At 39.4% G+C, this 24524-nt stretch overlaps 1 non-coding gene across 1 annotated transcript; it reads right to left on the reverse strand.

Moving 5' to 3' along the window:
- Positions 1-1411: 1411 nt before the first annotated feature.
- On the reverse strand, positions 1412-1498 carry trnay-gua (transfer RNA tyrosine (anticodon GUA)). Its single transcript is given in 2 exon segments — positions 1412-1447; positions 1462-1498. It is a non-coding gene; the product is annotated as a tRNA-Tyr (tRNA).
- Between the last annotated feature and the right edge of the window lie 23026 nt (positions 1499-24524).

Genomic DNA, 24524 nt, shown 5'->3' on the forward strand with positions numbered 1-24524 from the left:
TAAAGACCGTTAAACCACGTAACGCTTGTCCAAATTAAAAATGGAGGAAATGTTTGTAACAACTGATACTAGGACTCCACCAGCAAGGCTGGCAGGCCAGGGAGACCATTTCAGTATTGTAAGAGCCACAGAAGGCTTATTAACAATAGCTACCATTTTAGAAGCACACATATTTATGCTGAAACCCAGGATCGAACCAGGGACCTTCAGATCTCCAGTGTGACTCTCTCCCAACTGAGCTATTTCATCTATACGAATGCTTTGGGTTTTCTTATTCAAATGTAACCAAGGTCTGCCCTATTGGTGACTTTTGAGGGGTGGAAGGAGGTCTTTCCAAGGGGGTCTCAAAGTCTAGTATTGGTCAGCAGAACAGGTACTTGAATCCCGGAAGCTCAAAAAGAATGTCTTACGCTCCATGACTGAGCATTTCAGGCTCTCTAAAAAATGTACCAAAATGCTTCTGAAGAATGTTTTATTACCGAGAATGTTATGATTATTGCAAACATTTGGCAGATTTTTCAGAAATTTTCAAAAGTTCTTAGCAGGCTAATAATTAAGTCTTCAAGTGTAGATGAAAAATGCTGAAAAGAAAAGCAGTTTAAGCGTCATGACCCGGAATTGAACCAGGGTTGCTGTGACCACAACACAGAGTACTAACCACTATACCATCACGGCTGTTCCTACTCATCTTGATTGATAATGTGTTTGCTCTCCTGATGTCTAATGTTAAACCATCTGCTCAAGCCACATTCTGTTTGAACGACATCATGGAAGAGAATCTCAATCAGTGTGCTAATACTTGATGTTCTGGGGAAATATTTAGGTTTTACTCCATGGTGGTGTAAAGAACAACTGCTAAGATGTAAAATAGTCACATTTATATTGTTGTGCTCACCTTTTTCCTCACCCACTTTATTCTGATTGAATGCCCCGAGTATAAGAACAGATACAACTACCAGTTATACATTCACAATAATAAAGGGAAAAAAAACACATTTTTCAGTTTGTAGATTTAGAAAAGCCAAAGCAAAGTAAACTCCCCCCAAAAATCACACAGAATACTGTTTCAGTTGAGTTAACAAACAACAGCACGCTGGCCAGGAGTTGAACCTAGAATCTTCTAGTCCGTAGTGAGACACATAATCCATTGCATCACTATCCCTACACAAAGAAACATCTTACTGTAGGACAGGTTGTGTTTGGTAAATATCTTACGCCAAAACAACACACAGTTTACATCCTCAGGATGTAAGACATTGTTTGGATTCTTATTTGAACCACATCACACAGAAATGTAATGTATGAATGAGTGAGAATGAGGGAGGGACGTTTTGGGTTGGTGCACTAATTGTAAGTGTATCTTGTGTTGTTTATCTTGATTTAATTTTAAAAAAAGAAGCGTAACGGGTGATCCTTCGAGCCAGATTTGAACCAGCGACCTAAGGATTTCAGCATGAGCAACTACAGTCCTCCACTCTACCAACTGAGCTATCGAAGGTTAGGATCAAACAATACTAATTCTGATTTTTGAGTCACATTATTATCAAGCAATTAATCAATCAAAGTTGACTTCTATAGCCCTAAATCACAAGTGTCTCAAAGGGCTGCACAAGCCACAATGACATCCTCGGCTCAGATCCCACATCAGGGCAAGAACAAACTCAACCCAATGGGATGACAATGAGAAACCTTGTAGAGCAGTGGTCCCCAACCACCGGGCCGCGGCCACAGAATAAATTTTTATTTATTTATTTTTTAATCACAGTCAGTTTTTTACTGCATGCCACTGGTAAGCGCACGGGTGAGAAGAGGTTTTAAAATGATTAGCTCCTGCTTACTTTTACCGCATGCCTTGATTAAGCGCAGGAGTGAGAAGAGGTTTTAAATTAATTAGCGCCCCGGCGCCTATTCAAGGAACTACGGTATATTATCACACAACTCTTATGCTTAAAGGCTGTTGCTATGGTTATTATCAAGTGTGCTGAAATTATTTTTTCTTTGTCTGTGCAAAGCTGGCAATCCACAAGATTGCAAGCAAGTCTCTTATCAGTGTTTGTTTCCAGAACCGGCCTGCTGACTGCCAAGACCGAACATCGAGTACCGTGACGTAGACAGAACAGAGACAAGGTGATATCACAACTGTCAGCACATTTACATTTATGTATAATTATATATTGTGTCTAGCTGGAGCTGTGAAGATGACCCCCTTCCCTCAGCGACAGCCTCAGTGATGTAACCAGGGACCTCCCAAATAAATAGAGGCAGCACGTGGGCTGGACTTTTAGAACGTAGTTTGGATCTGTAACTAGAGTACAGCCCAAAACACATCTCTCCTCAATTGAGCAAAATGTAACTCTGTCTGTGCATGATTTCTTCCTTCTCGTCTGTTTAATAGACGCATCAGTGTTTGAACCTGACACCACTATAATCTTTTTACTCTTTTCTACTCTTTTAGCACTCGACTTACCTTCATGACCTTCTCTCCCCTCTAGTCCTATCCATGTCCATACCTTCCTCATACATCAGCTCACTGTCCCCTTCCATCTCCTTTTAAGCAGCTACCAGAAATCCATAGCTGGATAATGGAGAGGTTTTGTGAAATAATAATAATACAAAATAATTGCCTAAAACCAAAAATTAAAATGAAATACATCTCCTCTGTTCTGTACATCATTGTCCAAGTGACATTATATTGTCATCTTCCTCTTTATGCCATTTCCTCAAGGTGACAGAAAAACATGATACAACCTGCCTATCATGTGATTCTACCATGTTGGCAAAATACAAACACACAATATATTGACATATATAACACATAAAACATGGAATTAGAAGTGAACAGTACCCATCCCTACCAGCAAGTGTTGTTGTACTGGAAACTAATTTACAAACACAACTTCATCACACACAATACTCCACTATGGAATTGTTCTTTTATTGAAATGAGAAACAAATCCATCTTTGTACAGCAATGGTTTGAAAAAGGCATTTGGTCACTGATGCACTTATTGACTGATAAAAATATTTTAATATTTCAAGATTTCATTAAGTATGACCTGCAAATAAGAAATATTACAACATTTAAATAGGCTTTTATTTAAAATATTCTAGTTACTGCATCTTTTTTAATTGTTTTCTATTTCTTCTTCTTCTTATTTTCTCTGAAACAAAAAAATACTTAAAAGTATCCATTCTTTCTGAGATAAAAGAGTTAATCTAAATTAAAAAAAAGGATGGAATTGACCACTTAAAATTATATTATGGATGTTATTTTGCAATTGAAGACAGCACTTGTTGGTTCTGTGATTGGGAAACACAATAAACAGTTTATTTTAAGAATGTATGCAAAGTAAATCTCTGTGGGATGATGTACAATATTGGCTTTTGTCTGACACTCCAAACTTTGACTGATATTGATGTTGTTTTGGGGATGTTGAAAAAAGAAAAAAATACATAAAAAATGTTTAGAACACAATACTGGATTTATTTGATGTATCCACAAATGTAAGTTTGTGAAAAGAAAATCCTTTCACAAAAACAAAAAAAAAATCTGCTATTTTCTCTCACTTGTATATTGCATAAAGGTCTGGGGACATACATATAAAACAATCACAACACAATCACTATAATACAGAGTAATAACGGTAATGAATAAAATTGATCATAGAGACCCAACAAATGAATCATAAAGTTGTTGGAAAGTCAAAATGAAAGTCTGGACAGTTTATTTCAAATCCTGCAGTTTCATTTGCTGCTGCTGTTCTCACCAGCACACTTGTGTTTCTTACACTGGTACTTAGAAGACAATCTTTCACCACACACACTGCAACTCAACACTTTCTCTCCTGGGTGTCTTCTCATGTGTGCTACAAGGTTTGATCGGTCACAAAAGCTTCTGTTGCAGATCGAACAAGAATGTGATTTTTCACCAGTGTGTGTTCTAGTGTGTACTTTCAAACTGTTACTTTGTACAAAACCTTTACTGCAGATTGAACAGGAAAAAGGTTTTTCGCCAGTGTGTGTTCTCTTGTGTACTTTCAAATATTGATTTTGTGTAAAACCTTTACCACAGGTTGAACAGGGAAAAGGTTTTTCTCCAGTGTGTGTTCTCATGTGCACTTTCAAATATTGACTTTGTATAAAACCTTTACCACAGATTGAACAAGAAAGAGTTTTTTCGCCAGTGTGTGTTCTCATGTGTACTTTCACATTATGACTTCGAACAAAACGTTTACCACAGACTGAACAGATAAAAGGTTTTTCACCAGTGTGTGTTCTCATGTGCACTTTCAAATATTGACTTTGTATAAAACCTTTACCTCAGATTGAACAAGAAAATTTTTTTTCACCAGTGTGTGTTCTCATGTGTACTTTCAAATTCTGACGTTGTGTAAAACCTTTACCACAGATTGAACAAGAAAAAGGTTTTTCACTAGTGTGTGTTCTCATGTGTGTTTTCACATCTGTACTATTTGTAAAACCTTTACCACAGGTCGAACAGGAAAAAGGTTTTTCTCCAGTGTGTGTTTTCATGTGTACTTTCAAATTTTGACGTTGTGTAAAACCTTTACCACAGGTTGAACAAGAAAAAGGTTTTTCACCAGTGTGTGTTCTCATGTGTACTTTCAAATTCTGACGTTGTGTAAAACCTTTACTACAGAGTGAACAAGAAAAAGGTTTTTCTCCAGTGTGTGATCTTATGTGTACTTTCAGACTACAATGGTATTTAAAGGTTTTGTGAGAGTGAGAAGATGTGAAGTGAGTGTTGTCAGTGTGACATGTCTTATCATCTTTAGAGTCTTCATCATCAGTGTCAGGAGAGTGTGACGTTGTGTCCTCACTATCTGATAGTGGAGCTAAGAGCTTGTCTGCTTGTGATCCTCCACAGTGGTCTCCATCAGCTTCTGTTGTCATGTGTTGTGTTGAGCTGCTGCTTGGAGGCTCCCCCCCTCCCCTCTCCTCACTTTCACCTTTCACCTCATCATCTTCACTCTTCACAGGGACACCAGTCACTGGGAACTCCTCCAACCATTTAGGCTGACTGATGCCCTCTTCCTCCTCTTCCTCTTTAATGTGGGGTGGCTCTTGGTCCTCCTCTTCCTCTTTAATGTGGGGTGTCAGTGAGTCTTCCTCTTCCTTTTTACAGGGAAGGGTCTGTGTCAAAGAGGAAAAGGAGACGCCAGAGGGTCCGTGGCGCCTGGTCTTCCTCTTTGAAGGATCCTCCTTCACCAACCTGAAGCTACTCTCCTTTTTTTCAGGCAGACCTTGTTCTCCACAGACGTCTGCAGGACACACAATGACAAACATGCTTGAGAAATGTCCAGATTTGCTCAGTCACATGAGGCATTCAGTAAGTTTACATGTACTTAAAATAAAAAGTGATTATATTAATTGGCCTGAAAACAAACACATTGCTCTTTACAACATTATTCACAGGAATAGAAGACCACTTTTTACGAGGGATGGGCAATATGGCCTAAAATCTAAATTGCGATAAATTCCCTTTAACCTGAATGCAGCTGGGATAGGCTCCAGCGGCCCCTGTGATGTTAATGTCAGTTACTGATGTATAAACTTGGAGAAAAGATGAGGTTGTTTACAGTGTAAATCTGTATTCTGTATTGTTGTCTCTGCTATGATGCCATCTTGTGGTCGAGTTCGCTCACTGCGAGGGCTGTGGGTTGAAAGTGTATTTCCTTTTGCTTCATGCCTTGAACCTGAAGTAATGTTTCGTCATTGATCTCACCAAGCAACGTATGTAAGTGAAACCGGGGATTCCCATTGGATGTGGAACGGCGCCCCCATAGGGACGGACTTGTTCCGTTTTTTGTTTTCAAGTCAATGTGTCAGTTTCCACCAGCTGGCTTCTATATTTAGTGGTCGACACAACAAAGCTGTAAAATTGAGCTAAAATCTGCTCGTGTGGGACAGGAAGTCATGTATAAACACAAAATAAATGATCCAGTTTACTTTCAAAGTAGAATATTCTGTTTAAGGTGGATGGTATTTTACACTTTGAAAAGTCCTAATGGAGATGAAGTCAACTTGTCAAAAGGTTGTCAGACCTAATTTCACTTAATTGACACAAAGGGATGAAAACATTCTGATTCCAAAAGGCCCAAAATTAAAGAATCATAAAACAGGCATATCCTGGGCAGCTATACGGAGGTCTGTACTACAGCGTTGTATTAAAATGACTATTTCCATCTCCAACATGAAAACGAGTGTCGCTAACACTACTGCACACAGGAAATCATGTGGAGGAGAATTGCAAGTAGTTGAAACAAAGATTGTGAATGACTGACAAGAGGCCCACTTTGTTCATGTAAGTCTACTGTGGGATAAACAAAGTGAGACCTCTTAGTCCAGTTTAAAATCCACAGACCAAGAAGGAAACACTTGGATATAACAATATATTGATGACGGCAATAATTAAGTTATTAGGTTTATTTTCATTTATATCGGTCCTGGCCTACGATTGTGTGAATATTTTAATGCCTCTGGAATTCGTTTTTAATGCTTTTTAACACCATTTAAGGCCTTAATTTAGGCAAAGTCCGTTCAATGATTTTCAATGCTTTTTAATGACGCACAGATACCCTGCTAAAGCTCTTAAATTTAAACAGATGTGGACCGATCCATACAAAAATTCACGATAACATTACCAAGCATAATATCAATATAAGGTAATTACAGAAGTTTGATCGATATTTTGTATTATATATATATATATATATATATATATATATATATATATATATATATATATATATATATATATATATATATATACATATATATATATATATATATTTTGTTGAGTTTGTTATTGTTTACAAACTCAGTAAAAAGGAAGACTTTAAGGGCATAAACCTAATGATTTAATTCAGAGCCATATTTAAATATTCAATTGATATTCTAACACCAGCATCCTGTGTTTTTGTCTGATTATGATTGCCAACAAAAATGTAATCATTCAATTATCCTGATGACTTTAAATACCAGTATCCGCATTGGTATGACCGATACTGCTTCTGAAACTATTTGGTACTGGATCGATACCAACATTTGTATTATCAGCCAAAACTAAAGTATCAAACAACAAAGACAGTGATTATTACATTTGAACAAAAGAGAAGACTAAGTGATTACTACATTTTAACGGAAGTGTAGATAGAAACACATCACATTAGAATGTTCCTAAATAAAAAATATTCTTCATGGAATTATTGAGACATTTCTAGGATGTGTTTATGATTTTTACGAGATTTTGATTGAATTTAATACAATCTAAGGCAACTGGACGGTTTCAGGTTCGATCCTAGTCACTGCCGTTGTGTCCTTGAGCAAGGTACTTTACCCACCTGCTCCCAGGGCCACCCACACTGGTTTAAATGGAACTTAGATCATGGGTTTCAATATGTAAAGCACTCTGAGTCACTAGAGAAACGCGCTAAATAAATATACTTCACTTCATTTAAAAGGAAACCGCACTTTTGTAATTTATTTTGCCTATCAAGAACACATATTTTTCTTTTTTATGCATTCTAAATAGTAATAAATGCGATCACAATCTGTTTACAATAGAGGCTACTAGAGTCGCACTATTCTGCCTAAAAATAACTTAAAAAGCATCCAAACACTTCCATTAAGGTTTTATGTACATGCAGTAGGTATATATGTCATTTAGTAACAGGTACTTTTTTAAAAAGATGGAATATTTATGTATTTTTGCTTATTAGCGCATTACTTTCAAAAAAGCATCACTACATGTGCTTTTTTTTTCAACATCACTGAATATTACACACTACAGACTTCCTGAGAGCCAACAAATATAATAAAACATCACTTACTGTACAATGTCTGCTGTCACTGTGATGCAGACTGATAGACTCTTGTTATATTCCCGTTTAGATGAGGAAAGACTCATAATCGTCGCACGATATGGGGGGTGAAGCCAAGCCTCTTTTCGGGCCTAAATTGGCTGTCAAAGGGAACCAACTTGTCAGAGTACGTCCTCATCCTTCTACTACCCAGGTGAGAGGCCACTTATAATAACAATATCACTAATACTTGGTTGGTATTCAAGCCACAAAATGCAAATGGAGTATTGTTGGCACTTTTTGGATGGTTATAGAGGACCTCTCATTGGCTCCATTGCATGTAGACTTTTATTTACATTTATGAGTTAGAATGGGATTTAAAAATATATATATCAATAGTCATGTCTTTCATAATGATTGTGAAGGATAGAAAAAATTCCCCCAAAAAGTGCAGTTGTCCTCTAAATTCAAACGATTAGATTTAAAGGCCTACAGAAATGAGATTTTATTCAAACGGGGATAGCAGGTCCATTCTATGTGTCATACTTGATCATTCACGATATTGCCATATTTTTGCTGAAAGGATTTAGTAGAGAACATCCACGATAAAGTTCGCAACTTTTGGTCGCTAACAGAAAAGCCCTGCCTTTACAGGAAGTCGTAGACGATGACATCACCTGTGTGATGGCTCCTCACATCCTCACATTGTTTTTAATGGGAGCCTCCAACAAAAACAGCTATTCGGATCGAGAAAACGACAATTTCCCCATTAATTTGAGCGCGGATGAAAGATTCGTGTTTGAGGATATTGATAGCGACGGACTAGAAAAAAAAAAAACGCAATTGCATTGGGACGGATTTTGATGTTTTTAGACATATTTACTAGGATAATTCTGGGAAATCCCTTATCTTTCTATTGTGTTGCTAGTGTTTTAGTGAGTTAAATAGTACCTGATAGTCGGAGGTGTGTCTCCACGGGTGTCTTGACGCCAATGTCTCAGGGGAGTCGACGGCAGCTTTATGGACGGCACAAGTTCAGCTTTTCTCCGGTAAGGAAGCGACGTTTTAACCACAATTTTGTCACCGAAACCTGCTGGTTGACGTGTGGTCGTGATTCATGTTCTCTTGACCGCGCTCTGATCCATAGGAAAGTTTGATCTCCGGGAATTTTAAACAAGGAATCACCATGTGTTTGTGTGGCTAAAGGCTAAAGCTTCCCAACTCCATCTTTCTAATTTGACTTCTGCAATATGAATTGAACAAATTGCAAAAGATTCAGCAACACAGATCTCCAAAATACTGTGTAATCATGCCGTTAAAGCAGACGACTTTTAGCTGTGTGTGTGTGCAGCGCTCATACTTCCTAAAAACCCGTGACGTCTTGCGTACACGTCATCATTACGCAACGTTTTTAAGACGAAACTCCCTGGAAATTTAAAATTGCAATTTATTAAACTAAAGCGGCCGTATTGGCATGTGTTGCAATGTTAATATTTCATCATTGATATATAAACTATCAGACTGCGTGGTCGCTAGTAGTGGCTTTCAGTAGGCCTTTAGGAACCAGTACTAAAAAAAAAAAATGGTACTTGGTATACATCTCTTATCTTCATCACTAAACCTTTGAAATATGCTGACATATGTGCTGCTAAAGGTAAATAAACAGTAGCCATATTGAATGTTTGCCTTCATTTGACCAGGTGAGGTAAGGAGGACGGCCTCTAGGTCACATGGTTACACCCCAGCAATTACACTGTTGATGATTGATGAGCATTCATATTTAAATGGTGGTGTTAAAAAGCAAGTATATCTCCATCTTTAGTGATAAATGTGTCCCCCGGATGAACATGTGTCACAAACATTGTATTAGATGATATGTGGATGTTGTGCTTACTTGGACTGTGATGAAGCTGTGAGGACTCAGGTGGTTTGTCTTCATGCTCTTCAGTTTTCACAGAGACAACAGTCAGTGGAAACTTGCTGACATCAGCCTCCTCCTGCCCTACAGGACACTCTCCCTCCTGACTGATCCACACTTCCTCCTCTTCCTCTTTAATGTGGGGGGGCTGTGGATCCTCCTGCTGCTGAAGGGGACGTTCTTCTTGACGAGCGTTCATCTGTTGGACGTCCGCAAGACAACACAAACAAACTTCAGCTCAGATGTGTCAAATATGCTTAGTCTATCAAATATAATATTTTCCAAGTGGACTGACACCACTTTGTGGTGATGTTCTTCTACACATGGAATAATCATCAGTGATTGATTATTATGAATTGTGTCATTGATCCTATTTTCTGCATTTACATTCATTATTGATTAAAAAGTAACAACTTATAGAAAACCTCCTGCTGGGATTTTAATACCGTCATGACTGCATGAAGTCAGTCTGCACGTATAAAAGTGTCATTGTGCTGCAGCATCAAGTGACGCCAACTGGCTCCTCCCACTACCAACCTACCAGCCAACCTTGACGTGCACCTCCAAAATAGTCCCACCTCACGTCAACGGTGACCAGGACTGCAGAGCTGTGGTCGGTTGGCTTTACTTTTACGCACAATATCCTCTCCTTGTTCTCCATTACCTACCTGCTTGGCACTCAGCATCAAGGGTTGTGATTGGGGGTTAAATCACCATAAATGATTCCCGGGCGCAGCACTGCTGCTGCCCACTGCTCCCCTCACCTCTCAGGGGGTGATCAAGGGGATGGGTCAAATGCAGAGGACACATTTCACCACACCTAGTGTGTGTGTGACAATCATTGCTACTTTAACTTTCTTCTGCGAAAGCAACATTTTTAACCCAACAGAAAACAAACAGAAGTGCAGCGAAGCACGTGGAACAAGTGCCAGCGAGTATATATATAAATATATACATATATGTATATATATATATATATATATATATATATATATACAAATTCATAAATGTAAGCAAATATTTAGAATATTTGGGTACCTCATGTTTCGACTACATACAAAATATTGATGCAAATTCATTTTGTGTGCAGTATATTAAAGCTATTTTTAATATTTAACATTTATTTAATTAAATATTTATTTTAGTCTGACTGAATAGGCATTAATCACTTACAATTGTGCAAATAGTGTATTCGTAATAACAAATAATAATTTCCATGATATGTCCACCCAATGCAGCTGAGATAGGCTCCAACACCCCCTGCCCCCCCTCGCAACACCAAATAGGGACAAGCAGTAGAAAAATGGATGGATGGATGTTATCAAGGTAATAGAAGTGCGTGCAAACATCATTTGTATTTATTGCTAATAAAGTTGACAGCAACATAAAGCAGACCACTGCAATAATACATTATATTACACTGTCATTACAATAACAATAATATTTTTTGTTCATCCTGTAAAGCATCTTTGAGTACACTGAAAAGTGCTATACCAAATAAAATGTATTATTATTATTATTATACCATGTGACTTATTCCAGACTTAAATTTCGAGACGTTCGTTTCTTTCTAGTAACAAATATTTAATGATGTTAAGCGTGACTGTAATATACAACAAAAAAACAGTTAAAGTATTAAATAAGTCAATATAATTCTCATAGAGAACATATAAAATACACTCCTCAAAAAAATGCTCGCATTTGCTACAAAGGCCTGCTAGCGGGCTAACGCTAGCACGTTAGCTTCGAACAACATATGAGGTAAATAAGATAAATAATATGAAAATATATCATGTATATTACCTCATAAGCCGCGTGTACAAGAGAGGAGTGGAATATATTCTTCCTATTGTTACACCAGCAACTCTTTTTTGTCTTCTGTGGCCGGGCGAAGGAAGTGTGCACCACCTACTATTGTCCCAGTGAAACACGTGTTTGAAGGAAGTGTGCACCACTCACTATTGTCCCAGTGAAACACGTGTTTGAAGGAAGTGTGCACCACTCACTATTGTCCCAGTGAAACACGTGTTTGAAGGAAGTGTGCACCACTCACTATTGTCCCAGTGAAACACGTGTTTGAAGGAAGTGTGCACCAATCACTATTGTCCCAGTGAAACACGTGTTTGAAGGAAGTGTGCACCACTCACTATTGTCCCAGTGAAACACGTGTTTGAAGGAAGTGTGCACCACTCACTATTGTCCCAGTGAAACACGTGTTTGAAGGAAGTGTGCACCACTCACTATTGTCCCAGTGAAACACGTGTTTGAGGGAAGTGTGCACCACTCACTATTGTCCCAGTGAAACACGTGTTTGAAGGAAGTGTGCACCACTCACTATTGTCCCAGTGAAACACGTGTTTGAGGGAAGTGTGCACCACTCACTATTGTCCCAGTGAAACACGTGTTTGAAGGAAGTGTGCACCACTCACTATTGTCCCAGTGAAACACGTGTTTGAGGGAAGTGTGCACCACTCACTATTGTCCCAGTGAAACACGTGTTTGAAGGAAGTGTGTACCACTCACTATTGTCCCAGTGAAACACGTGTTTGAAGGAAGTGTGCACCACTCACTATTGTCCCAGTGAAACACGTGTTTGAAGGAAGTGTGCACCACTCACTATTCTCCCAGTGAAACACGTGTTTGAAGGAAGTGTGCACCACTCACTATTGTCCCAGTGAAACATGTGTTTGAAGGAAGTGTGCACCACTCACTATTGTCCCAGTGAAACACGTGTTTGAAGGAAGTGTGCACCACTCACTATTGTCCCAGTGAAACACGTGTTTGAAGGAAGTGTGCACCACTCACTATTGTCCCAGTGAAACACGTGTTTGAAGGAAGTGTGCACCACTCACTATTGTCCCAGTGAAACACGTGTTTGAAGGAAGTGTGCACCACTCACTATTGTCCAAGTGAAACACGTGTTTGAAGGAAGTGTGCACCACTCACTATTGTCCAAGTGAAACACGTGTTTGAAGGAAGTGTGCACCACTCACTATTGTCCCAGTGAAACACGTGTTTGAAGGAAGTGTGCACCACTCACTATTGTCCCAGTGAAACACGTGTTTGAAGGAAGTGTGCACCACTAACTATTGTCCCAGTGAAACACGTGTTTGAAGGAAGTGTGCACCACTCACTATTGTCCAAGTGAAACGCGTGTTTGAAGGAAGTGTGCACCACTCACTGTTGTCCCAGTGAAACACGTGTTTGAAGGAAGTGTGCACCACTCACTATTGTCCCAGTGAAACACGTGTTTGAAGGAAGTGTGCACCACTCACTATTGTCCCAGTGAAACACGTGTTTGAAGGAAGTGTGCACCACTCACTATTGTCCCAGTGAAACACGTGTTTGAAGGAAGTGTGCACCACTCACTATTGTCCCAGTGAAACACGTGTTTGAGGGAAGTGTGCACCACTCACTATTGTCCCAGTGAAACACGTGTTTGAGGGAAGTGTGCACCACTCACTATTGTCCCAGTGAAACACGTGTTTGAAGGAAGTGTGTACCACTCACTATTGTCCCAGTGAAACACGTCTTTGAAGGAAGTGTGCACCACTCACTATTGTCCCAGTGAAACACGTGTTTGAAGGAAGTGTGCACCACTCACTATTCTCCCAGTGAAACACGTGTTTGAAGGAAGTGTGCACCACTCACTATTGTCCCAGTGAAACACATGTTTGAAGGAAGTGTGCACCACTCACTATTGTCCCAGTGAAACACGTGTTTGAAGGAAGTGTGCACCACTCACTATTGTCCCAGTGAAACACGTGTTTGAAGGAAGTGTGCACCACTCACTATTGTCCCAGTGAAACACGTGTTTGAAGGAAGTGTGCACCACTCACTATTGTCCCAGTGAAACACGTGTTTGAAGGAAGTGTGCACCACTAACTATTGTCCCAGTGAAACACGTGTTTGAAGGAAGTGTGCACCACTCACTATTGTCCAAGTGAAACGCGTGTTTGAAGGAAGTGTGCACCACTCACTGTTGTCCCAGTGAAACACGTGTTTGAAGGAAGTGTGCACCACTCACTATTGTCCCAGTGAAACACGTGTTTGAAGGAAGTGTGCACCACTCACTATTGTCCCAGTGAAACACGTGTTTGAAGGAAGTGTGCACCACTCACTATTGTCCCAGTGAAACACGTGTTTGAAGGAAGTGTGCACCACTCACTATTGTCCCAGTGAAACACGTGTTTGAAGGAAGTGTGCACCACTCACTATTGTCCCAGTGAAACACGTGTTTGAAGGAAGTGTGCACCACTCACTATTGTCCCAGTGAAACACGTGTTTGAAGGAAGTGTGCACCACTCACTATTGTCCCAGTGAAACACGTGTTTGAAGGAAGTGTGCACCACTCACTATTGTCCCAGTGAAACACGTGTTTGAAGGAAGTGTGCACCACTCACTATTGTCCCAGTGAAACACGTGTTTGAAGGAAGTGTGCACCACTCACTATTGTCCCAGTGAAACACGTGTTTGAAGGAAGTGTGCACCACTCACTATTGTCCAAGTGAAACGCGTGTTTGAAGGAAGTGTGCACCACTCACTGTTGTCCCAGTGAAACACGTGTTTGAAGGAAGTGTGCACCACTCACTATTGTCCCAGTGAAACACGTGTTTGAAGGAAGTGTGCACCACTCACTATTGTCCAAGTGAAACGCGTGTTTGAAGGAAGTGTGCACCACTCACTATTGTCCCAGTGAAACACGTGTTTGAAGGAAGTGTGCACCACTCACTATTGTCCCAGTGAAACACGTGTTTGAAGGAAGTGTGCACCACTCACTATTGTCCAAGTGAAACGCGTGTTTGAAGGAAGTGTGCACCACTCACTATTGTCCCAGTGAAACGCGTGTTTGAAGGAAGTGTGCACCACTCACTATTGTCCCAGTGAAACACGTGTTTGAAGGAAGTGTGCACCACTCACTATTGTCCCAGTGAAACACGTGTTTGAAGGAAGTGTGCACCACTCACTATTGTCCCAGTGAAACACGTGTTTGAAGGAAGTGTGCACCACTCACTATTGTCCCAGTGAAACACGTGTTTGAAGGAAGTGTGCACCACTCACTATTGTCCCAGTGAAACACGTGTTTGAAGGAAGTGTGCACCACTCACTATTGTCCCAGTGAAACACGTGTTTGAAGGAAGTGTGCACCACTCACTATTGTCCCAGTGAAACACGTGTTTGGCCCACATTCGTTCCGCCATTGACAACCCCTTGATGACGTCACACAGGAGGAAGAACAAAACAAGATGGCGTCTGGCGGAGAATACGTTGTTTTGGTTATTATGGTTTCTAGGTCTTAATTACAACGTACATGTGCACATGTGTGTCGTTTAACAGAGTAAACGTCGTTATTAATTGTTTGTATGCGGATACATTAGTCTGAGTGCACTTTGACGTGCTAGCCTAGCCTGCTGGTTAGCTTAGCTTGTTAGCTGCTAACAAAGAGAGGCGGAAGTGATCGACACATCAAAGCAGAGATCCAATGTAAGTGTAAAGTGTTGTGATTGTGTGAACATGTCTACATTACAAATGATGTGAGTGTTGCGGAATCAGCGACTAACTGCTGCCATTGAAGAAATGTTTGTGATGTTAGAAAAAAAACAAAAAACGATAGCAGAGTACAAGGAGGAATTTTGTCCGACAAAAGAGGAGAAGGAGCAACAACATCAACTACTGGACGCTGTTTTCAAGAAACATCAAGTTGTGTTACATATCCAGCCTTCCATCCATCTTCTTCTGCTTATCTGAGGTCGGGTCGCGGGGGCAGCAGCCTAAGCAGGGAAGCCCAGACTTTCCTCTCCCCAGCCACTTCGTCCAGCTCTTCTCGGGGGATCCCAAGGCGTTCCCAGGCCAGCCAGGAGACATAGTCTATTCAACGTGTCCTGGGTCTTCCCCGTGGCCTCCTACCGGTCGGACGTGCCCTAAACACCTCCCTAGGGAGGCGTTCGGTTGGCATCCTGACCAGATGCCTGAACCACCTTATCTGGCTGTTCTCGATGTGGAGGTGCAGTGGCTTTACTTTGAGTTCCTCCCGGATGACAGAGCTTCTCAGCCTATCTCTAAGGGAGAGCCCAGCCACACGGCGGAGGGAACTCATTTAGAATAGAATAGACTTGATTGTCATTATATTTGCGTATAACAAGATCAAAGACTCCAACTAAAGGTGCGGTAGGGGGAACAAATATCAATCAATCAATCAATCAATGTTTATTTATATAGCCCCAAATCACAAATGTCTCAAAGGACTGCACAAATCATTACGACTACAACATCCTCGGAAGAACCCACAAAAGGGCAAGGAAAACTCACACCCAGTGGGCAGGGAGAATTCACATCCAGTGGGACGCCAGTGACAATGCTGACTATGAGAAACCTTGGAGAGGACCTCAGATGTGGGCACCCCCCCCCCCCCCCCCCCTCTAGGGGACCGAAAGCAATGGATGTCGAGCGGGTCTAACATGATACTGTGAAAGTTCAATCCATAGTGGCTCCAAGACAGCAGTGAGAGTCCCGTCCACAGGAAACCATCTCAAGCGGATCAGCAGCGTAGAGATGTCCCCAACCGATACAGGCGAGCGGTCCATCCTGGGTCCCGACGAGCGGTCCATCCTGGGTCTCGACTCTGGACAGTCAGTACTTCATCCATGGTCATCGGACCGGACCCCCTCCACAAGGGAGGGGGGGACATAGGAGAAAGAAAAGAAGCGGCAGATCAACTGGTCTAAAAAGGAGGTCTATTTAAAGGCTAGAGTATACAGATGAGTTTTAAGGTGAGACTTAAATCCTTCTACTGAGGTGGCATCTCGAACTGTTACCGGGAGGGCATTCCAGAGTACTGGAGCCCGAACGGAAAACGCTCTATAGCCCGCAGACTTTTTTTGAGCTCTAGGAATCACTAATAAGCCGGAGTCTTTTGAACGCAGATTTCTTGCCGGGACATATGGTACAATACAATCGGCAAGATAGGCTGGAGCTAGACCGTGTAGTATTTTATACGTAAGTAGTAAAACCTTAAAGTCACATCTTAAGTGCACAGGAAGCCAGTGCAGGTGAGCCAGTATAGGTATATATGTATGTATATATGTATATAAAGGTATATACAGTATAGGTATATATGTATGTATATATGTATATAAAGGTATATACAGTATAGGTATATATGTATGTATATATGTATATAAAGGTATATACAGTACAGGCGTAATGTGATCAAACTTTCTTGTTCTTGTCAAAAGTCTAGCAGCCGCATTTTGTACCAACTGTAATCTTTTAATGCTAGACATGGGGAGACCCGAAAATAATACGTTACAGTAGTCAAGACGAGACGTAACAAACGCATGGATAATGATCTCAGCGTCTTTAGTGGACAAAATGGAGCGAATTTTAGCGATATTACGGAGATGAAAGAAGGCCGTTTTAGTAACGCTTTTAATGTGTGCCTCAAAGGAGAGAGTTGGGTCGAAGATAATACCCAGATTCTTTACCGTGTCGCCTTGTTTAATTGTTTGGTTGTCAAATGTTAGAGTTGTATTATTAAATAGAGTTCGGTGTCTAGCAGGACCGATAATCAGCATTTCTGTTTTTTTGGCATTAAGTTGCAAAAAGTTAGCGGACATCCATTGTTTAATTTCATTAAGACACACCTCCAGCTGACTACAATCCGGCGTGTTGGTCAGCTTTAGGGGCATGTAGAGTTGGGTGTCATCAGCATAACAGTGAAAGCTAATACCGTATTTGCGTATGATGTCACCTAGCGGCAGCATGTAGATGCTGAAGAGTGCAGGGCCAAGGACCGAACCCTGGGGAACTCCACACGTTACCTTAACGTAGTCCGAGGTCACATTGTTATGGGAGACACACTGCATCCTATCAGTAAGATAAGAGTTAAACCAAGACAGGGCTAAGTCTGACATACCAATTCGTGTTTTGATACGTTCTAATAAAATATTATGATCGACGGTATCGAAAGCAGCGCTAAGATCGAGGAGCAGCAACATGGATGACGCATCAGAATCCATCGTTAGCAATAGATCATTAGTCATTTTTGCGAGGGCTGTCTCAGTCGAGTGATTTGCCCTGAAACCGGATTGAAAGGTTTCACATAGATTGTTAGACGCTAAGTGTTAATTTAACTGTTCCGCAAAAATTTTTTAAAGGATTTTTGAAATAAAGGGAAGGTGAGACACCGGTCGGTAGTTTACCATGAGGTCAGGATCGAGGTTAGGTCTTTTAAGAAGAGGATGAATAACCGCTTTTTTGAATGCTAGGGGAACAGTGCCCGAGGAGAGTGATAAGTTTATAATATTTAGCACTGATGGACCTAATAATTCAAAGAGCTCCTTGATCAGTTTCCCAGGAAGAGGGTCAAGTAAACATGTTGTCTGTTTTATTCCATTTACACGTTGTAACAATTCCTCTAATGTTATTTCCTCAAAACGGGAGAAACTATTTTGGAGGGCAGTATCCGCCGTATATACCATCGTGTCAGTGTTAATAGAACCCCGTTGTAGCTGGGACGCATTGTCTTTAATCTCCTTTCTAATGACTTCAATTTTCTTACTAAAGAATTGCATAAAGTCATCAGCTGAGTGGGTGGAGCTACTGGAAGGAGTCCCTTGTTGGGTTAGCGATGCTACCGTACTAAACAAAAATTTAGCATCGTTTTTATTACGGTGGATGAGATTTGAGTAATATTTAGCTTTAGCTAAGGTAAGCATGCGTTTATAAGTTATTAAACCATCACTAAATGCTTGATGGTGCACCTCAAGTTTAGTCGTGCGCCATTTGCGTTCCAGCTTTCTACATAATAATTTCTGAGCTCTAGTTTCTTCTGTAAACCACGGGGTGCGCTTTTTTGGAGCCTTTTTTAACTTTAGCGGTGCTATGTTATCAATGGTTTCGCGCAGGGCGTCGTTAAAGTTGTTAGCGAGGTTATCAATAGAGCCCACATACTTTGGGAATGGTGCCATTACCGAGGGCAGTAGGTCAGCATGAGTTGTCGTTGTGGCTGTATTAATGTTGCGGCTGCTATAGCAGGTATTATTATTATTAGTTTGACGATCATGCGTCTGAACCTCGAATTTTATAAGGTAATGATCGGACAATACTTTAGTACACGGGAGTATCGTAACTTTGGAAACGGTGATGCCCCTGACAAGCACTAGGTCTATCGTATTACCGTTGCGATGCGTGGGTTCATTTATTATTTGTGTGAGACCGCAGCTATCAATTACAGTCTGGAGCGCTACGCACGGTGGGTCCGATGGGGTATTCATATGGATATTAAAGTCCCCCATTATGATTATATTATCGGCGTGTGTCACTAGATCAGCAACGAACTCTGAGAATTCATTAATAAAGTCCGAATAGGGCCCTGGGGGGCGGTAGATAACAGCCAGGTGTAGAGGTAGCGGTGTGACAGACCTCATAGTAAGCACCTCAAACGATTTATATTTATTATTTATGTTAGGACTAAGGTTAAAGTTTTCGTTGTATATTAGTGCGACCCCCCCCACCCACCATAAAACTTATTTCCATAAAAATATTTAAATATTTGAAAATGTTTTGAAACAACAGTAGCATAAGAAAAGAAAAACAAGAAACAAAATAAATATTACACTAATGGTATTATTTTTGTCTTTGATGTTAATCGTTTTTATAATGTATTTTAGAATGTGGGAGGATTTCATGTTCTTTTAAAATTTTCTTTGTCGTTATTTATATTATATCTATCTATATATCTATATATCTATATAACTATATATATATATATATATATATATATATATATATATATATATATATACATATATATATATGTATATATATGTATATATACATGTATATATATATATGTATATATATATATATATATATATATATATATATATATATATATATATATATATATATATATATATATATATTAGATTAGATTAGATTAGATTAGATAGTACTTTATTTATTCCGTCAGGAGAGTTCCTTCAGGAAAATTACAATTTTCAGCACAATCCCATTCAAGATCATACAAACATTACAGGGAGACAGAACATGATCGCTGACGGGTCTGCCGGCTTCCAGCGCCCCTTACAAAAAAGATGACACACAGTTAAACAAAAATAAAATAAAAAATAAAAAATCGGTCTTAGCCTAGGCCCTGGAGTGGCGGTGCGGACTGAGGCCAAGGGAAAACAACAACTCATAGCCATAGTACACATCCCTCTTACATGTTTGTAAGAGGGAAACATCAAACATCAAAGAACACAAAGGACATTAAAGACATTAAAGCAGCAGATACAACCACACACTTCTACATACAGCTATGAATAAAAAGTAAAATAAACATATACACTGTGGTGGCCTCTGCGGTGTTCCACGCCATCGTCTGCTGGGGTGGAGGGAGCATGGCCAGAGACGGGAGCAGACCCAACAAAGCAACCAAGAGAGCCGCCAACCAACTCTCGGCCAATGTCCAGTCCACATGGATGAGCGAGGATACGTCCCAGGTGACCGAGGTGTCCGACACCTGCTCACCCAGCCAAGACACCGCGGAGCCTCTCCGTCCCAGCGCTCAGTGCTAGCTCCGCAGTCCTGTCCCCTCATCCGCATCTCCTCCAGTACATCCAAACAGACTCTGGTGTGGCAGAGACCCAGCAGCTGGTCTCTATGGCCAAAAGGCTCCCGGGAGGCAGATCCAGAAGTCCACAAAAAAAAGCACCACAGAGGTCACGAAAGTGCCACCCCTTGTCACACAGTCCCAAAGGGTCCCGCACCAAAATGCAAAAAAATATAATAACACATGAAAACAAGAGGGAAACACAAAAGGATGACACAAGAGCACAGAGCTCCTGCCTACAGCAGCCACTACAGCAGCGCCATCTTGGAAAAAAAAAAAAATATATATATATATATATATATATAAATATATATATATATATATATATATATATATATATATATATATATATATATATATATATATATGTATATATATATATATATATATATATATATATATATATATATATATATATATATATATATATATATATATATATATATATATATATATTAGGGCTGGGCAATGATTAAAAATTTTAATCGAAGTTAATCACACTATTTCTCCGATTAATCGCGATTAACTGCATTGTATACACAAAGCCCAATAATGAATTCAAAAGTAGTGTGTAGTGCACCTTTATTGGAATATTCTCTCACATGAACAAAAGCGCCAAAACATTTGTTGTGCAAACACAATTTAAATCAGTCCTTGTTAAACAGTAGCAGTTAAATAGCATATTTTATGAAAATCAACTCAAAAAATGTAAATACAAACATTTAAGCTAATTGCCACTGCCAGGGTATTAAAGTTATCCTGTTTGTTATGGAAAATAAATATAATCTACATACAAATCTCTGAGCCACAATCATAACATCTGAACAGGCAATTTATGAGGTAACAGCAGAAACATTTTTTTTATCAGGGATCTTATGTTTAAAAAACCTATATTACAGGTAGTGGGCTGTTTTAGGGAATTTTGGATCAGATTATCCATAGTAGCAATATTAATAATGTTATGTTTATTCTGCGTAGTGCACTTAAAATAATTATGACCATATCTAGGAATTGATATGATGGGAATTTTCCGATTGTTTGCTTGGTGCTTTAATAAACTGAACGCATCATATACATGGTACTATTTGTGATGTTATGAGCCAGGGAAAAAAAATAACTACCCTACCCAGCATGCAACAGGAGTGACGAGCATGCGCGGTAGCCCGGTATAGGTTGTGTGTCGCCATGACAGCATCTTGTATGTTGTGATATGCACGCTCTGAAAGCAAACGTTAAGAACTCAGCCAACACTCCTGGTCTGCATTATTCATAAATAGACAGACAACACATATACTCCGCTGCTTCACAGGCCGCTGGATGTAGCCGGCAAAGTATTCCCATGCTAGCTAGCCGGTCTACCAAGCACGCCTCATTCAGTCCAAAACGGCCCGATCTATCCACATCCAGAATTGTCTGGCGGTCGTAAGTGATCCCGGAGTGACCACGCTGTAAGCCAGCCATGACATTTGCAGAATTGTCCGGTATTTTTGCCAAATGTTCCATCTTTACCAAGAGCCCATCGACGCCGAAGTACATCCGGGAGATGCCATCTTGTTAAGAAAAGGCGTTAACAAAATAAAAGCATGTAAACAACATACGCAAATGTGAGATAAAATAATTGTCGGGGTTAATAGATTGATGAGTTAACGCGTAATTAACCCATTAATTTGCCCACCCCTAATATATATATATATATATATATATATATATATATATATATATATATATATATATATATATATATATATATATATATTTATATATAGTTTTTTTAATATAAATAGTTGACAGCAGAGGCTCCATGTATTACCTGAATAAACATTTGACTTCTGACCTTTCCACATTATTTCTCTCATCTTTACTGCTGAAGTTCAGCTCACTGAGGATGTAAGCTCTGTTTTTTGTATTTTAATTATCTTTAATTATTCATAAACAGGCTAAAAACAAACCATTATTATGACTACTTCCTCATTTGTTTCACTCTCTACTAATTAAAACTATTCAGGATGTTAATTCAAACAATATTACACATCCCCAAACGTACCATTTTACTATTGTATTAATATCATACATTATTACATTGAATATTCACATGTTAATGAAAATGTTTATTTCCACTCAGGGATTAATAAAGTATTTCTGATTCTGATTCTGATAATTACATCACTCTCATAAAGCCTTCAAAGCAGAATATGTTTTTTACCATAGCTCAGCTTCACAATGTTGGAATATTGACTGCTGATATTGATATTCTTCTATTGTTTACAATATTACACTTTACTCTCTTTCTTTGCTCAAATGAACAGGATGAAAGTGTCTTTAATTGTCACTACTATCTATATATAATTATGTATATAATAATCTTCCATTCTTCACCTTCATTACCGCTTGATTTAACTCTCATCTTATTTTATCCAGAGAGAACTTGACCATAAAATAGATAGCTGCACGTCAATAAACTGTCACTAAACTTCAATAATCCAATCAATCCACTTTATTTATATAGCACATTTAAACAACAATAACGTTTCCAAAGTGCTGCACAGCCATGTTAAAAACAATATTATGCTCCACCAATGAGTGCATAAAACAAAAAATAAATACAAATAACTCCCTGCATTCCTCTGGGCCATCTGCAAATTCCTCGTTTACACGGGTAGGTAGACCTAAATTCAATCTAACACAAAGTTTCCTTTCTACTTGTCTACACAATGAACAAAATCATATTTGAATAAAATGAGATAACTTTTTTACAATTAGTCCAACATTTCCTTCCTGTTTATCGTATTTTTATTCAAATTCTCACATCACCTTGAAACGACCACTTCTTTCGATTTTCAAAAATATGATTACACTCAGAATATAGATGTTGCAATTTCATTATTCGGAGTCATATGGATCTGGAAACAAGTCTGGTAATGCAGGTGCAAGATCGTCTGTGTCATCATCATCATCAATTTGTTGTTCAGACAGTAAATACATATCTGGAAACAAATCAGAAACACCATCCAGGTAGGTATTCTCATCTTCATATTCATCTTCCTTGTCGTCCACCAGGAAGTGCATCTGAATAGCTTTATCGTCTGCTGGGCTAATCGCTGTGGTAATCAAGACGGTTAAGCAGAGAACACAAGACAGGAAATATAACAACATCCACACAACGTCAGTCTTGCTGAACACGGCCATAGATACTAAATATCAAAGACTTGTATTTGCCAAACACGTCCAACCACCCCTCCCACATAGATGTATCTATGCCAGAGTACTTTTTAATCTTACCGTTAAGGGTGTGCAGGCCTTCCAGTGCTTTGGTCAGGCTACTTTCTGCATCAGTGTAGTTTGGTATGAACGTGCAACACTGTTCACCAAATATTGTGCACACGCCCCCTTTTTCCACTAACAACATGTCTAGTGTCATACGGTTTTGAAAAGCCATAAGGAAGGTGGCGACGAGTTGATCAGCGACGGCTTCAAGTCGGCCTGTGTAATTTTCTAATCCCTCTACGTTCTAGTAGACGTAGTTTATTCTGTCAACATTCTTGTTAATCGTACACCACCAGTAGACAGAATTCAAATTCAGCTGCAACCTGATTTACCAATTTATAGTCGTCAGATACACTTCTTTGGACATCCATTGGATCGATCAAGTTAGATCTAAAACACTTTGCCAGTTTACATCATGTCTAGTTCTTTTCCAATGTTCAGGTATCAAACTGTTCAGATATGTTAACAATCCTTGTACAAATATTCATACATTTACTACGTGTAAGCAGTTATCTTATGATAAGTTTCCTAACTGTTGTACGTGTCAATGCAGGTATAATTAGCTTCTTTTTTTTTACACATTGATCAAATATTGGTTTCTGTTTTGTCTCTTTAGCTACAAGGTAAATTTCGTTTTGATCATTACTTCAATGAAACCTTTTTTGACTCATCTTTGAGTAATTGTCTGGGCTTTTACATACAAAACAATCAATTTTTGTAGCCTTTCCTACTTGCTCCATCATGAGGAACAAATTAATTGCCAAAACAGGAACCAATTATTATCAAACTTTGACACACCATCAAATGGTATGCTTACAACTGTGAAAGTGGACTTTGTAGTGCACTGGTTAACATGTCCCTTTTTGGTGCAGTATTTCTACACTCCTGCCAGACTTTTTTACAC

The sequence above is a fragment of the Nerophis ophidion genome, unplaced genomic scaffold, assembly GCF_033978795.1.
Source record: "Nerophis ophidion isolate RoL-2023_Sa unplaced genomic scaffold, RoL_Noph_v1.0 HiC_scaffold_194, whole genome shotgun sequence".
Taxonomy (NCBI): domain Eukaryota; kingdom Metazoa; phylum Chordata; class Actinopteri; order Syngnathiformes; family Syngnathidae; genus Nerophis; species Nerophis ophidion.